This window comes from Nicotiana sylvestris, chromosome 1 (assembly GCF_000393655.2).
Source record: "Nicotiana sylvestris chromosome 1, ASM39365v2, whole genome shotgun sequence".
In the NCBI taxonomy this organism is placed as follows: Eukaryota; Viridiplantae; Streptophyta; class Magnoliopsida; order Solanales; family Solanaceae; genus Nicotiana; species Nicotiana sylvestris.
In genome coordinates, this window is record NC_091057.1 from 115,430,539 (window position 1) to 115,447,163 (window position 16,625).

Genomic DNA, 16,625 nt, shown 5'->3' on the forward strand with positions numbered 1-16,625 from the left:
ACACATCTCAGGTATTTACTTGCGAGTAGAAAGCTGGACATAGTGGTTAATTAATTAGTTAAATTTTTTGTTCATTCATTCTTTTAATTTGTTTTCCAGCATTAAACACATTAATGTTGAGGAGGTTAAGATTTTACTTTGTGCAAGCATGTTTTGTTAAATTTAAATAACTCGTTGATATTGCCTTTTGTACTCAACAGTAAATGTTCAAATGCAGCCATCACAAAAGAAAAACAAAAAGTAGATGATTCAGAACCAAAGATCTGAAGTGCAAGATGAAGGCAAAATGAAAAAGGACCAAGTTGGCTCTTCCAAGGAGACACTACCTAAAAAACAAAAACAAAAGGGTAATTTACAAAGGATATAACCTTTTCAAAAATAATTTAAAAGAATTATATCTTCTTTTGACTTATATCGTCGTTCCATTTATATTATTCCTTCTTATTAATTTGGTTATGCATGACTTCAGGTGATGATTTTGAAAGCAACATAGTTTTAAGCGAAAAGAGTGTGTCAAGAAATTCTAATCATGCCCTTAGAGACAATAACATCGATAATAATTCGAAGCTTCTTATGAAAGACGAGAAAGATATAGATTACCATGTACAACAAGGAATACGGCAAGTGCAATGTTAAGTTCCAAAAATATTATTGACCTTAACAAGGTAATTCATGTCTTATGTTTACTTACTTATGTCAACACCATACTAGAATTTCATATTTTTAATTCACTTATATACTTTAATTTAATTTTTTTGATCCATCAATGTAATGACCCGACCAGTCGTTTTGAGCATTTGCACTTCGCTCGCAAGTTTTCGGGCATGACTAGCCTCGCATTGTCACGGCCCTAAATTCGGACCCGGTCGTGATGACGCCTCTCGTGAAGACAAGGCCAGCCGACACAAACCCCCAATCCAATTAACAGTTATAATAGTTCAATTTAAGTCATTAACAAGCGATAAACCCCAAAATATAGTGAAATAAAACAAGTGCGGAAATAAACACAGCCCGACATCGGGGTGTCACCAGTCATGAGAATCTAACAACCGATTAAAAATAGGAAGAGTCTACATAGTCTATTACAGAACTAATACAAGGGAAAATAGGATAAGAGGGAGAAACACTAGGCTGCGAACACCGAGCAGCTACCTAGTGTGCTCCGAACCGCCTGCTGAAAGCAATCAGCACTCGCTAGCGGGACCAGAGGCTCCTGAATCTGCACACAGGGTGCAAGGAGTAATGTGAGTACTCCAACTCAGTGAGTAATAAAAGTAAAAGCAGCTGAGAGATAAGAAAATACGTAAAACACAGCGCAATATGCTACAACGAGGCAGTGTAAAACCAACACAATGCAATAAAACAGTAAAAACTGGTAAAAACACCTTAGGTTAGTGAAAACCCTTTTTAAAACATATTTTAGCAGTTTAAATTAGTGAATGAAAAGCAATGAGATAAGATACATAAAAACCAGCCTCTCGGGTAAAGTACCAACAAAATTTACCCCTAGGGCTATCTTACAATCACTCGTATCAGCCCCTCGGGCAATAACATGGAACAACATTAGCCCCTCGGGCCATAACATATCTTACACTGGGTACCCGCGCTCACTGGGGGTGTACAGAATCCGGGAGGGTCCCGTAAGACCCAAGCGCAATATCAAGCCATCTCGTGGCATAATCAAATAGGTTCTTAGCCTCATATCAAGCCACCTTGTGGCATAACAACTCAGTCCCTCGGCCTCATAATCATAAATCAGTATAATACTGATGTGGCGTGCATCTCGATCCCATAATAACCTTACAACACATGCCCTCGGCCCTACTCAGTCAGAAATCTCTAAAAGCCACTCGGGCACAGTAAAATCTGATGCTCAGCTCAAAATATCATTTAAGATGTCAAAATAGAGTAAACATGGATGAGTTATAAAAATAGTAAAATATAGCATGACTGAGTACAAGTATAAAGTCAAAACGGTGAGGAATACTAGTAAAAATTCCCTAAGGGTCTAAAACAGTTGGCTCGAGGCCCAAATATGGCATTCAACCCAAAACATGATGATAACAAACAGTTTTCAATCAAATACGCAGTTAAACAGTCATACGGGATGGACTAAGTCACAATCTCTAACGGTGCACGACCTCACGCTTGTCATATAGCATGTGCGTCACTTCAAAATAGCAGAACAATGTGAAATCGGGGGTTTCATACCCTCAAGACAACATTTACAATCATTACTCACTTCTATCCGGTCCAACTCTAGCCCGCGATGCCCTTACCTCTCGAATCGTCCTCCGGATGCTCCAAATATAACTAAAATCAGTACATAACCATCAAACTATGTTAAGGGAACACAACCCACTCAAAAGAAATTAAATTACAACACAAATCCCGAAATTAACCAAACCTGAACCCCGGGCCCACATCTCGAAATTCGATAAAATTATATCAATAAACTCCTTATCCTCCCACGAGTTTATCCATATCAAAAGTACCAAAATCCGACTACAAATGACCCCTCAAACCCTTGCTCAAAGGTCTCCAATCTCAAGCCCTAATTTCCAATTTTTAACCCTTAACTTCTATTAATTTCAAGCCAAATAAGTGAAATAATGCCATAGGATCGATTATTAGGTTCAAAAATCTTACCTCCAAGTGTTATCCCTCTTAGAAATAGCTCCCTCAAGCTTAAACCCGAATGAAATAGTGAAGAACAACTCAAAAATCACGAAGGAGGGTTTATATACTTTCTGGCCCAGGGTTTTCACTTCTGCGGTCCCATTACCGCTTCTGCGGTCTTGACCACCGCACCTACGGTTTTCACTTAAAGTCCAAGTCCCGCATCTGCGATGCAAATCCCGTACGTGCAATAGTGCAGGTGCGCTTCCTTAACCGCTTCTGCGGTTCCAGATGATGCCCTCCTTGGCCTCTTCTGCGGCTTGCTTCCACATCTGCGGGAGTCGCACCTGCGGCCTCCCAATCGCAGATGCGGTTATTATATTAGTCCTAAAACTTCAGTTGTAAAAACCCCACTCAAATCTTCTGCCAACCATCCAAAATCACCCCGAGGCCCCCGAGACCTTAACCAAAAGCACAAACAAGTCATATACCACTATCAAAACTTATACCAATCTTCGAAACACCTCAAACAACATCGAATCAACCAAATCATATCGAATTCAAGCCTAAGGTTCCAAAATCTTCCGAATTCCGCTTTTGATCAAAATGTCTATCAAACCACGTCCGAATGACCTAAAATTTTGCGCACACATCCCAAATGACACAACGGACCTACTGCAACTCTTGGAATTCCATTCCGATCCCTATATCAAAATCTCACATATCAACCGAAAAACGCCAAAATTCCAACTTCGCCAATTCAAGCCTAAATCTACTCTGGACCTCTAAAACACATTCTGATCACACTCCCAAGTCCTAAATTATCTCCCGAAGCTATCAAAACCATTGGAATTCACATCCGAGCCCTATTTCACATAAGTCAATATCCGGTTGACTTTTCCAACTTAAGCTCACTCAAAAGAGACTAAGTGTCTCAAATCTTACCAAAACCTTTCCGATCTCGAGCCAACCAATCCGATAACACATAATACCGCTGAACAAGGCAATAAGAAGCATAAATGGGGAAAATAGAGCGGTAACACATGAAACGACCGGCCGGGTCGTTACATCCTCCCTCTCTTAAATAAACATTTGTCCTCGAACGAGTCAAGAAACATACTTGAAGCCTCAAATAGGTGAGAATATCTTCTCCTCATTTCCCGCTCGGTCTCACAGGTAGCCTCCTCCATGAGCCGACCTCTCCACTGCACTTTCACTAAAGCTATATCTTCTTTGAGCTCAACTTTCGAACCTGAAGCTCCAAAATAGCTACTGGCTCCACATTGTAAGTCAAATCATCATCTAACTGGACCGTTCTGAAATCCAAAACATGAGACGGATCACCGATATACTTTCAAAGCATAGAAACATGAAATATTGGATGCACACTCGACAAGTTGGGTGGCAAATCAAGCTCATAAGCCACTTCACCAATCCTCCGAAACACCTCAAAAGGCCCAATAAACCGAGGAATTAATTTACCCTTCTTCCCAAATCTCATAACATCCTTCATGGGTGAAACCTTCAACAAAACCTTCTCACCAACCATGTAGGACACATCCCGAACCTTCGTATCAGCATAACTCTTTTGCCTCGATTGCGCTGTACGAAACCTCTCCTGAATCTCCTTCACCTTATCTAAAGCATCCTGCACTAAGTCTATACCCAATAGCCTAGCCTCACCTGGCTCAAACCAACCAACTAGAGATCTACACCACCTCCCATACAAAGCCTCATATGGATCTGAATACTCGACTGATAACTGTTGTTATAACCAAACTCTGCGAGCGGTAGAAACTGAGCCCATGACCCTCCAAAATCAATGACACAAGCGCGCAACATGTCCTCCAATATCTGAATAGTGCACTCGGACTGCTCGTCCGTCTGAGGATGAATAATTGTGCTCAACTTAACCTGAGTACCCAACTCTCGTTGCACAAACCTCCAAAACTGTGAAGTAAACAAAGTGCCTCTATCTGAATTGATGGAAACTGGGATGCCATGCAAATGAACAATCTCACGAATATAGATCCCTGCCAACCGCTCTAAAGAATAGGTAGTACACAGAGGAATGAAGTGCGCGGATTTGGTTCGTTGATCCACAATTACCCAAATAGCATCGAACTTCTTCAAGGTCTGTGGGAGCCCAACTACAAAGTCCATGGTGATCCGCTCCCACTTCCATTCTGGAATATCCATCTGCTGAAGCAAGCCACCCGGTCTCTAATGCTCATATTTCACCTGCTGACAATTGAGACATCGAGCTACAAATCCCACAATGTCCTTCTTGATTTTCCACCACCAGTAATGCTGTCTTAGATCCTGATACATCTTTGCGGCACTCGGATGAATGGAATACCGCGAGCTATGGGCCTCCTCTAGAATCAACTCCCAAAGCCCATCTATATTGGGCACACATATCCGGCCTTGCATCCTCAACACCCCATTATCACCAATAGTCACATCTCTGGCATCATCGTTCTGAACTCTATCCTTAAGGACAAGCAAACGAGGATCATCATACTAGCTCTCTCTGATGCGATCAAATAAGGAAGACCGAGAAATCACACAAGCTAATACCCGACTGGGCTCCGAGATATCCAACATCATGAACCGATTGGCCAAGGCCTGAATATCAACTGCAAGAGGTCTCTCCCCAACTAGAATATATTCCAAACTCCCTATACTCACCGCTTTCCTACTCAAGGCATAGGCCACCACATTGGCCTTCCCCGGATGGTACAAAATAGTAATATCATAATCCTTTAGCAACTCCAACCATCTCCACTTTCTCAAATTGAGATCCTTCTGCTTGAAAAGGTGTTGGAGGCTATGATGATCTGTAAATATCTCATAAGACACACCATACAAATAATGCCTCTAAATCTTCAACGCCTAAACAATGGCAGCCAACTCTAAATCATGAACATGGTAGTTCTTCTCATGGGGCTTCAACTGACGAGCAGCATAAGCAATAACTCTGCCCTCCTACATCAATACACACCCAAAACCAACTCTCGAAGCATCACAATACATGGTATATGAACCTGAAGTTGATGACAAAACTAACACTGGAGTTGTGGTCAAGGCAGTTTTGAGCTTCTAGAAGCTCTGCTCACACTCATCCGACCACATGAATGGAGCACCCTTCTGAGTCAACTTGGTCAAGGGCGATGCGATAGATGAGAATACCTAAACAAACCGGCGGTAATAACCTACCAAACCAAGAAAGCTGCGAATCTCTGTGGCTGAGGATGGTATGGGACAACTCTGAACCACCTCTATCTTCTTTGGATCAACCTGAATACCCTCACTGGACACCACGTGTCCCAAGAAAGCCACTGAACTGAGCTGAAACTCACACTTGAAGAACCTTGCATAAAGCTTCTCCTCCCTCAATCTCTTCAACATAACTCTCAAATGCTCCGCGTGCTCCTCTTGACTACCCGAATACACCAGAATATCATCAATGAAGACTATGACAAGCGAATCGAGATAAGGTCGAAATACGATGTTCATCAAATGCATGAATGCTACTGGGGCATTGGTCTGCCCAAAAGACATCACCAAGGACTCATAATGACCATATTGGGTCCTGAAAGTCGTCTTAAGAATATACGAGTCCCTAATCTTAAACTGGTGATAACCTGAACGGAGATCAATCTTGGAGAACACTCTTGCTCCCTGAAGCTGGTCAAACAAATCATCGATATGAGGCAAAGGATACTTCTTCTTGATTGTTAGTTTGTTCAACTTCCTGTAATCAATGCACATTCTCATAATGCCATCCTTATTCTTCTTCACAAATAGAACAGGCGCACCCCAAGGCGACATACTAAGCCGAATAAACCCCTTATCAAGGAGTTCCTGTAACTGCTCCTTTAACTCCTTCAACTCCACTGGTGCCATACGATACGGTGGAATAGAAATGGGCTGAGTGCCCGAAACTAGATCAATACCAAAATCAATATCCCTATCCGGTGGCATGCCCGACAATTCTGCAGGAAACACATCGGGAAAATCCCTCACAACAGGAACAGAATCAATACTAGGAGTCTTTGCACCAACATCTCTCACAAAGGCTAAATATGAAAGACACCCCTTCCCAACCATACCATGGGCCTTTAAGAATGAAATTCCTCTTCTGGGAGCATAATCGGTCGAACCTCGCCACTCAATCCGTGGCACACCCGGCATAACCAATGTCACTGTCTTAGCATGATAGTCCAAAATAGCACGACACGGATATAGCCAATCCATGCCCAATATGACATCAAAATCTACCATACATAACAACAAAAGATCCACTCGGGTCTCTAGACCCCCAATAGTCACCACACACGATCGGTACACACGGTTTACAATAATAGTATTGCCCACCAGAGTAGATACATGAACAGATGAAACAAGAGACTCATGGGGCATATCCAAGTAACGAGAGAAATATGATGACACATAAGAATAAGTCGAACCGGGATCAAACAATACAGAAGCATCTCTGTGACAGACTGAGACAATACCTATGATCACGACATCTGAAGCAATAGCATCAGTTCTAGCTGGGAGTGCATAGAAACGGGCTTGACCACCACCTGATTGGCCTCCCCCTCTAGTACAGCCCCTAGTTAACTATCCTCTACCCCTAGCTTGGTGGGTGGGTGATGGTGATAAGTAACTAGCACTGAAGTCGATGGTTAACTCCTCTGCTGAGATGACCCCCCAAGACGATGAGGACACTGCCTCCACGTATGACCCAACTCTCCACACTAATAGCAACTCCTTGGTGCTGGAGACGGGGACTAAAGGGAACCCCTAGCACTAGAATGACTAGCAGATGCACCTGGCATAGAAGAGCCCTAAACTGGTGGAGCACGGGACAAACTCTGAGCTGGAAGGGCACTGAGTAATGACTGGCCCTGATGAGAACTGTGAGGACCATGACCTGATGATGCCCTACGATAACCTGGGCGAGCTGACTGAGCATGTCTGAATGGGCGGCCTCAGTCGTGCTAAAACTGACCTCTCGAAGGAGCACCACCATAACTACCAGATCCCCAAGGCCTCCCGCTCACCTCATTCCTGGCGATGAACTGACTCACTCTCACGAGCAATGTCTACAACCTCCTCAAATGTAGCACTAGACACACTTTCCCTAGTTATGAGAAAATGAAACTGATATGTGAGGCCATCAACGAACCTCCTAATCCTCTCTCTTTCCGTAGGAACAAACCAAACAGAATTACGAGCTAACTCCGAGAACCTTATCTCATACTGTGTCACAGTCATCTCTTTCTGACGCAACCATTCGAACTGCCTATGCAGATTCTCTCTGTGAGACTGTGGCACAAACTTCTCCAAAACGAGAATGGAGAACTACTGTCAGGTAAGGGGTGCTGCACCTACAGGCCTACTCTTCTCAAAAGCCTCCTACCATGTGAAGGCAACTCCAGAAAACTAAAATATAGGGAAAACGACCCCACTGGTCTCTAGAATACCCACTGTATGAAGAATCCTCTGACACTTGTCCAAGAAACCCTGGGCATCCTCGCCCTCTGCACCACTGAAAGTCAGAGGCTGAAGTCTACCAAACCTCTCCAACCTACGCTGCTCATCCTATGGCATAGCAGAGGCTACATAGTCCTGAACAGCGGCAACCGGTTGGGCTGTAGGTGCCCTCGGTGTCTGAAGTCCTTGCACGACCTGCTCAGGTGTGCGAGCGGCGGGAGTCTGAGTGCCTCCCCCGACCTGAGAAGTAGCCGCGGCGGTAGTAACTGAGACTGCTTGATCTAGGCCAGTGCATACTGATAGAATCTAAGCCTGGGCTTCCTGAAGACCCAGAATCATAATGGGCACAAGTGGTGCCTGAGTTGGTGCTGCTGTAGTGTCCATAACTGGGACCTGATCATAAACTGGGGCGACTGGTGGATCTGCAGGTGCTGCCCTAGCTGCTGTGCGGGCTATATACCTGCCCCTACCATGGCCTCGACTATATCGTCGGCCTCTAGTGGCCATAGCTGGTGATACTAGTGGTCATCCATTCTGATCGGTAGCACGTGTCCTCACCATCTGTGAGATAATAGAATAACATAAGTTTAGTACTCGGATCAACAGATTCGCACGACAAGAATTTCAAGAATATGGAGTTTTTCTAAAGGTTTTGCAGACACCCAAGGATAAATACAGACATCTCCGTACCGATCCGCGAGACTATAATAAACCTGTTCATGACTCGTGAGACCTATGTAACCTAGGCTCTGATACCAACTTATCATGACCCTAAATTGGGACCCGGTCATGATGGCGCCTCTCGTGAAGACAAGGCCAGCCGACACAAACCCCCAATCCAATTAAAAGTTATGAATGATAGTTCAATTTAAGTCATTAATAAGTGATAAACCCCAAAATATAGTGAAATAAAATAAGTACGGAAATAAACACAGTCCGACATCGTGGTCCCACCAGTCATGAGCATCTAACAACTAATTAAAAATAGTAAGAGTTTACATAGTCTATTATAGAACTAATACAAGGAAAAATAGGATAAGAGGGAGAAGCACTGGGTTGTCAACGTCGAGCAACTACCTAGTGAACTCCGAACCGCCTGCTGGAAGTAATCAACACTCGTTAGCGGGACTCGAGGCTCCTAAATTTGCACATAGGGTGCAGGGAGTAATGTGAGTACTCCAACTCAGTGAGTAATTAAAGTAAAAGCATATGAGAGATAAGAAAACATGTAAAACATGGCAATATGCTACAACGAGGTAGTGTAAAACCAATACAATGCAATAAAATAGTGAAAACTAGTAAAAACACCTTAGTTCAGTGAAAACCTTTTTAAAACATCTTTTAGCAGTTTAAACGAGTGAATGAAAAGTAGTGAGAAAAGATAAACACATAAAAACCAGCCCCTCGGGCAAAGTACCAATAGAATCAACCCCTCGGTCTATCTCACAATCACTCGTATAAGCCCCTCGGGAAATATTATGGAACAACATCAGCCCCTCGGGCCATAACACATCTCACACTGGGTACCCTCGCTCAGTGGGGGTATACAGACTTCGGGAGGGGCCCCTTATGATCCAAGCGCAATATCAAGACATCTCGTGACATAATCAAATAGGCTCTCGACCTTATCATGGCAAAACAACTCAGGCCCTCCGCCTCATAATCATAAATCAGTACAACACCATTGTGGCATGCAACCCGATCCCATAATAACCTCACAACACATGCCCTCGGCCTTACTCAGTCAGAAATCTCTAAAAGCCACTCAGGCACAGTAAAATATGATGCTTAGCTCAAAATATCATTTATGGTGTCAATATAGAGTAAACATGGTTGAGTTATGAAAACAGTAGAATATATCATGACCGAGTACAAGTATAAAGTCAAAACAGTAAGGAATAGTAGTAGACTTTTTCGAGCCTTATTTCACATAAGTCAACATCCGGTTGACTTTTCCAACTTAAGCTTACACAAAAGAGACTAAGCTTGTCAAACCTTTCCAAAACCTTTTCGAACCCGAGCCAACCAACCCGATAACACATAATATCGTTGAAAAAGGAAATACGAAGCAGAAATGGGGAAAATGGAGTGGTAACACATGAAATAACCTGCCGGGTCGTTACACGTATGATGTATTTTGACTTTTGTAAATCAACAATTTTGGTTTTCAGGTTAATCAGATTAGATTTGGAAGAATGATTCTCAGCTTGAAGCTTCTATAATGATCCAACGGATCGTTTTATGAGTTACCACTCCGTTCCCCCCATTTCTGCTTCTTTATGTATTGTTTAGCTATATTTCATCGCATCGTGTTGGTTAGTTTGGGTTCAGAGTGGTTTCGTAGAGGAATGAGATACTTAGTCTCTTAAGTTGGCCTTTTTGTTGGAAAAGTCAACCGGAAGTTGACTTGAGAGTAAATGATCTCAAAATTTTGCTTTTATAGTTCGAATAGCTTTGTTAGGTGATTTGGGACATATGAGCGTGATCGGAATACATTTTGGAGGCCCGTGGTAGATTTAGGATTGAATTGGCAAAATTAGAATTTTGGCGTTTTCCGGTTGGTAGTAGAAATTTTGATATCGGGGTCGGAATGGAATTCCGGAAATTGGAGTAGGTCCATTGTGTCATTTATGATGTGTGTGCAATATTTCAGGTCATTCGTGTGAGGTTTCATAGACTTTTAGATCGTTTGCGGAATTCAAAAGTTTTGGAATCCTTAGGTTTGAATCCAAGGGTGATTTGGTGTTTCGGCATTGTTTTGAGTGTTTCGAATATTGCTTCAAGTTTGAATAGTGGCATATAACTTGTTCGTATTTTTGGTTGAGGTCCTGGGGGCCTCAGGATGAATTCAGAATGTTGACGGGAAGTTTGGAATTGAAATTGAGCAGCTTCAGCTACTGTTCCTGTCATAATCGCACCTGCAGATTGGAAACTGCAGGTGCAGTGTCCCATATGCGTGAAGGAGGGCGCAGAAGAGGTTGTGGTCAATTGGAGTTGGATCGCAGGTGCGGAGCTTCTAACGCACATGCGGGGCTACAGGTGCGAGGTTCTAACCGTAGATGCGGAAGTTGGCCCTTAAGTGAAAACAACAGGTGCGGTTATTTTGACCGTAGAAGTGGTCCGTAGGTGCGATAATTTGTTCGCAGGTGCGGAAATATCTGGGCAGAAATTATATAAGCCTTCCTTCGCGATTTTCAGTCTTGTTCCACCATTTTTGGGATGGGTTGAGAGCTTTTTGAGAGGATTTGAAGAGGGATTCAAGGGATAACGCTTGGAGGTAAGATTTTTGATCCCTATACTCTATTCTATGGCATTATCTTACTGATTTGGCTTGAAATTATTTGAAACTAAGGGTTAAAATTGGAGAATTAGGGCTTGGTATTAGAAAGTTTCCATTGGGGATTCGAGGGGCCATTTGGGGTACGATTTTGATGTTCTTGAAATGTATATACTCATGGGAGGATAAGTATTCAAGTAATGTGATTTTTATCGAAATCCGAGACATGGGCCCGGGGGTCAGGTTTGACCAATTTCGAGATTTTGAGTTTTATTTGATGATTTTCGCATGGGCTTTGTCCCTTTGGATTGTATTAATGTTATGATTCTGATTTTGGATAGATTCGGGATGATTTGAGGCCGATTCGAGAGGCAAGGGAATTGCGGAGTAGATTTCCATCCGGTTTGAGGTAAGTAACGATTGTAAATCTAGACCTGTGAGTATGAAACCCCAAAATGTCATACTGTTTTGATAGATGAGGTGACACACGTGCTAGGTGAGGGCGTGTGGGCGTGCACCCATGGGATTGTGACTTGGTCCGTCCCGTGGCAGCTGTAGAGTTGCATATTTTGAGAAACTTTATATGATATCCATGTATTTTAGAAATGAATCGGTTAACTTGGGCTGAATGCCATGTTTGGGGCCTTGTGCTGAACTGTTTGGACCCTTAGGGGTATTTTACGACTTTCCTCACATTGTTTTGATTTGAAGGCATATCCGCAGTCATGATTGTATCGGTTTATTATTGATTCAGTTTCATTACTCTACTTTCAAATATATGAAAACTGTTTGGGCTGAGTTCCTTGATTTTCACTGAAATGCCTGAGTGGCTGTGAGGTTAATGACTGAGAGAGAGATCGAGGACCTAATGGTGAAGATTATATACATCTATGGATCGGGTTGCACGCTGAAACGATATATATATATATATATATATATATAGATCGGGCTGCACGCCGTATCGATATTTATACATATGGATCGGGCTGCACGCCGCAGCGATATGTTGTATCGGGTTGCGCACTACAGCGATATAGCGCTTGGGCTATAGGAGCCCTTCCAGAGTCTACACACCCCTAGTGAGCATAGTCGACTATATATTTACGGACGGGCTGCATGCCACAACGATTATTATTATGAGATATCTATTGAGGGGGAGTGCTGAGTGTGAGTACTGATTGACGAAAGTTGAGTCACGAGTGACTGAGAGGCTTGACCGAGGGGCTATACTTATGAGCGATACTTTGCCCGAGGGTCTTGTTTATGAGATTTTCTGTTTTCACTCTTCTTTTATACTGAGCCTCTATTGAAAAATGTTTAATAAATGCTTTAACAGATTTTCATTGAAACGGGAGTTTCACGAGATATTTCGTTATTGAACTACAGATTTTGACTTTGATATTTCTGTTGGGATTTTTGATAAAGTATGTATATGATTTTAAATGCTCATCACTGCACTCAGCCTTTATTTATTTTGGTTACTTACTGAGTTGGCGTACTCATGTTACTCCCTGCACCTTGTGTGCATATCAAGGTGCTAGAGCCTCCGAGTGAGAGCTGATCGTTGCCTCAGAGTCCTATCCGGAGATTGCAAGGTAGCTGCACGCCGTTCGCTGCACTGCCTTTCTCCCTCCTATTCTGGTACTTTATATTTCAGACTCATTTTGTATTAAGCAGATAGTGTTGAGTTGTACTTTGTGGCTCATGACTAGTGACACCAGATTCGGGTTGTGTTGATGTATTTACATACTTGTTTCCGCATATTTTTATATAAATTAAATTGAGAGATTTGAGATTTATCTGAATACAAAATGAATTTATAAAAGAACTCGATATTGTAAATGTTTAATCGGCTTGCCTAGTACTATGATAGGTGCCATCACGACCGAGGTAGTTTGGGGCCGTGACAAGTTAGTATTAGAGCCTAGGTTTCATAGGTCTTACGGGTCATGAGCCGGTTTAGTAGAGTCTCGCGGATCGGTACGGAGACATCTGCACTTATCCTCGGGAGGCTGTAGATCCTTTAGAAAAAACTTCACATTCTTGAAATGCCTGTCATGCGAATCTGTTACTTTTGGTACTAAACTTCTGTTATTCTATTCTCTCACATATAGTGAGGACACGTGCTACCGGTCAGGACGGACGATCACCAGTACCACCAGTTGGGGCCATTAGAGGCCGAAGTCACGGTCGAGGCCATGGTAGGGGCAGGGGTGTAGCCCGCACAGCAACTAGGGCAGCACCTGCAGATCCACTAGCCACCCAGTTCATGATTAGGTCCCAGTTACAGACGCTCCAACATGACCAGCTCAGGCACCGCTATACCGATTATTATTCTAGGCCTTCAAGAGGCCCTAGCCGAGGTTCTATCAGTGTGCACTAGCCTGGCTCAGGCAGTATCATTTACTATGGATGCAGCTACTTCTCAGGACGGGGGAGGTACTCAGACTCCCGCTACTCGGACACCTAAGCAGGTTGTACGGGGACTTTAGACACCAGGGGCACCTCCAGCCCAGCCGGTTGCACCAGCCCAAGATTATGTGGTACCAGTTATGCGTGACGATGAGCAGCGTCGATTGGAGAGGTTTGGTAGACTTCAGCCTCCGACCTTCAGTGGTGCAGAGGGCGAGGATGCCTAGGGTTTCTTAGACAAGTATTAGAGGATGCTTCGGACCGCATGTATTTTGGAGACCAGTGGGGTCTCATTCACTGTTTTCCAGTTTTTAGGAGCTGCCTTTACTTGGTAGGAGGCTTATGAGAGGCGTAGGACTGTTGATGCAGCACCTCTTACCTGGTAGCAGTTATCCACTCTCTTTTTGGAGAAGTATGTGCCACAGTCTCGCAGAGAGGAGTTGCACAAGCAATTCGAGTAGGTGCGTCAGGACGATATGACTATGATGCAGTATGAGATAAGATTTTTAGAGTTAGAACATCATGCTATTTGGTTGGTTCCTACGGATAGAGAGAGGTTTAGAAGGTTTGTGAATGGCCTCACATATCAGCTTTGGATTCTCATGACCCGGGAGAGGGTTTCAGGTGCTACTTTTTAGCAGGTTGTTGACATTTCTTGGGAGATTGAGTCAGTTCATCACCAGAAGCGAGATGAGAGAGAGGCCAAGAGTTCTCGAGGATCTGGTAGTTTTGGTGACGCTCCTTCGAGAGGACAGTTTCAGCACGACAGAGGCCGTCCATTCAAACATGCTCAGTCGGCTCGCCTAGTTCATCGTGGGGCATCATCGGTACATGGTTCTCATCGTTCTCATTAGGGCCATTCATCATTTAGTTCCCTTTTAGCCCAGAGTTCGTCCCATGCTCCATCAGTTCAGGGTTCTTCCGTACCAGGTTCTTCTGCTAGTCATCCTGGTGCTAGGGGTTCCCTTTAGTCCTTGTCTCCAGCACCAGGGAGGCAGTATCCTTGTCTTCTTGGGGGTCCAGCTCAGCAGAGGAGTCAACCCTCGACTTTAGCTCCAGTTACTTCACAACCTGCTCAGGCAGCCAGAGGTAGGGGTCAATTAGCTAGGGTCACCCTAGAGGGGGAGGTCGATCCGGTGTTTCTTCAGATGTTGTGATTGCAGGTATTGTCTCAGTTTGTCACAGGGATGCATCTGTGTTATTTGATCCTGGTTCCACTTTTTCATATGTGTCATCATATTTTGCTCGTTATTTGGATACGCCCTGTGAGTTTCTTGTTTCATCTATTCGTGTATCTACTCCGATGGGTGATACTATTCTTGTGGACTGTATATACCGGTCGTGTGTGGTGACTATTAGGGGTCTAGATACCCGAGTGGACCTTTTGTTGCTCTGTATGGTGGACTTTGATGTGATATTAGGAATGGACTGGATATCTCCATATCGTTCTATATTGGACTGTCATGCTAAGAGAGTGATGTTGGCTATGTCAGGTGTGCCACGGATTGAATGGCGAGGTTCGACTGATTTTGTCCCCAGTAGGGTTATTTCATTTCTGAAGGCCCAATGGATGGTTGAGAAGGGTTGTCTTTCATACTTGGCCTTTGTGAGGGATGTTAGTGCAGAGACGCCTAGTATTGATTCTGTTCCAGTGGTGAGGGACTTTCCCGATGTGTTTCTTGAGGACCTGGCTGGCATGCCCCCGGACAGGGATATTAATTTTGGTATTGATTTGGTGCCAGACACTCAGCCTATTTATATTCCATTGTATCATATGCCACCAGTGGAGTTGAAAGAGTTGAAAGAGCAACTTCAGGAACTCCTTGATAAGAGGTTCTGTCACGACCCAAAATCCACTAAGGGTCGTGATGGTGCCGGACACCACTGTCAGGCAAGCCAATCATGAATACTTAGTTTAGGCCTTCTTTTAATAATGTTGAAAACTATGATTTTTCCTTCAATTGTACTAGTAAAAGATAACCATTTCAAATTAAATAAAAATGTTTGGAATTAATACAAATACCCCATAATCATCCCAGAACCCGGTGTCACAAGTGCATGAGCAATTTTAAAGAAATAATGTAATACAACAACTGTCCGAAATACAATTGGACAGAAAGGAAAATACAGTACAATACTTTGAAAGAGACTCTGCTGGCTGCGGATCATCTCGAGAGGTGCAGCTCGCATAAGTACCAGTGTCAACCATGCCACTGCACCAAACAAGGCCACTAGACTTACATGCGCTTGTGAAACAAAAATGCACAGCAAGTATAGTATGAGTACGAAAACAACGTGTACCCAGTGAGTATCCCGTCTAATCTCGAAGAAGTAGAGATGAGAGGTTGACTTCGACACTTACTAGTGGTCCAATAGTAATATAGCAATAACATAGTAAATCAAGGATTTTTATAAACACGGCTGTAACTCAATAGAATGAAGCGAGTAAACAATTCTTTTATTCATAGGAAATTTCCAAAAAAAATTCCTTTTCATCATTTATACATTTATTCTCAATCCAGGGAAGCAATATCATCATTTATAAATATCAAGGCAAGCAATACAAGCATGCACAAATCATGCCAAGGAAGTACGGTTCGATCCAATAATATTTAAATTGTGCACTGCCAGAGGGTCGAATGGCGCAAACCATAGATGCATCTATTACCCCGCTTGCGAATCATACATGCAACGTGGTCAACATAAATAAACAAGAACCCCGCTCGCGAATCATACATGCAACGCGGACACACATAGATACACACATTCAAAAAGCCAATTAAGAATTTATCAGGGAACATTTATCCAAGGA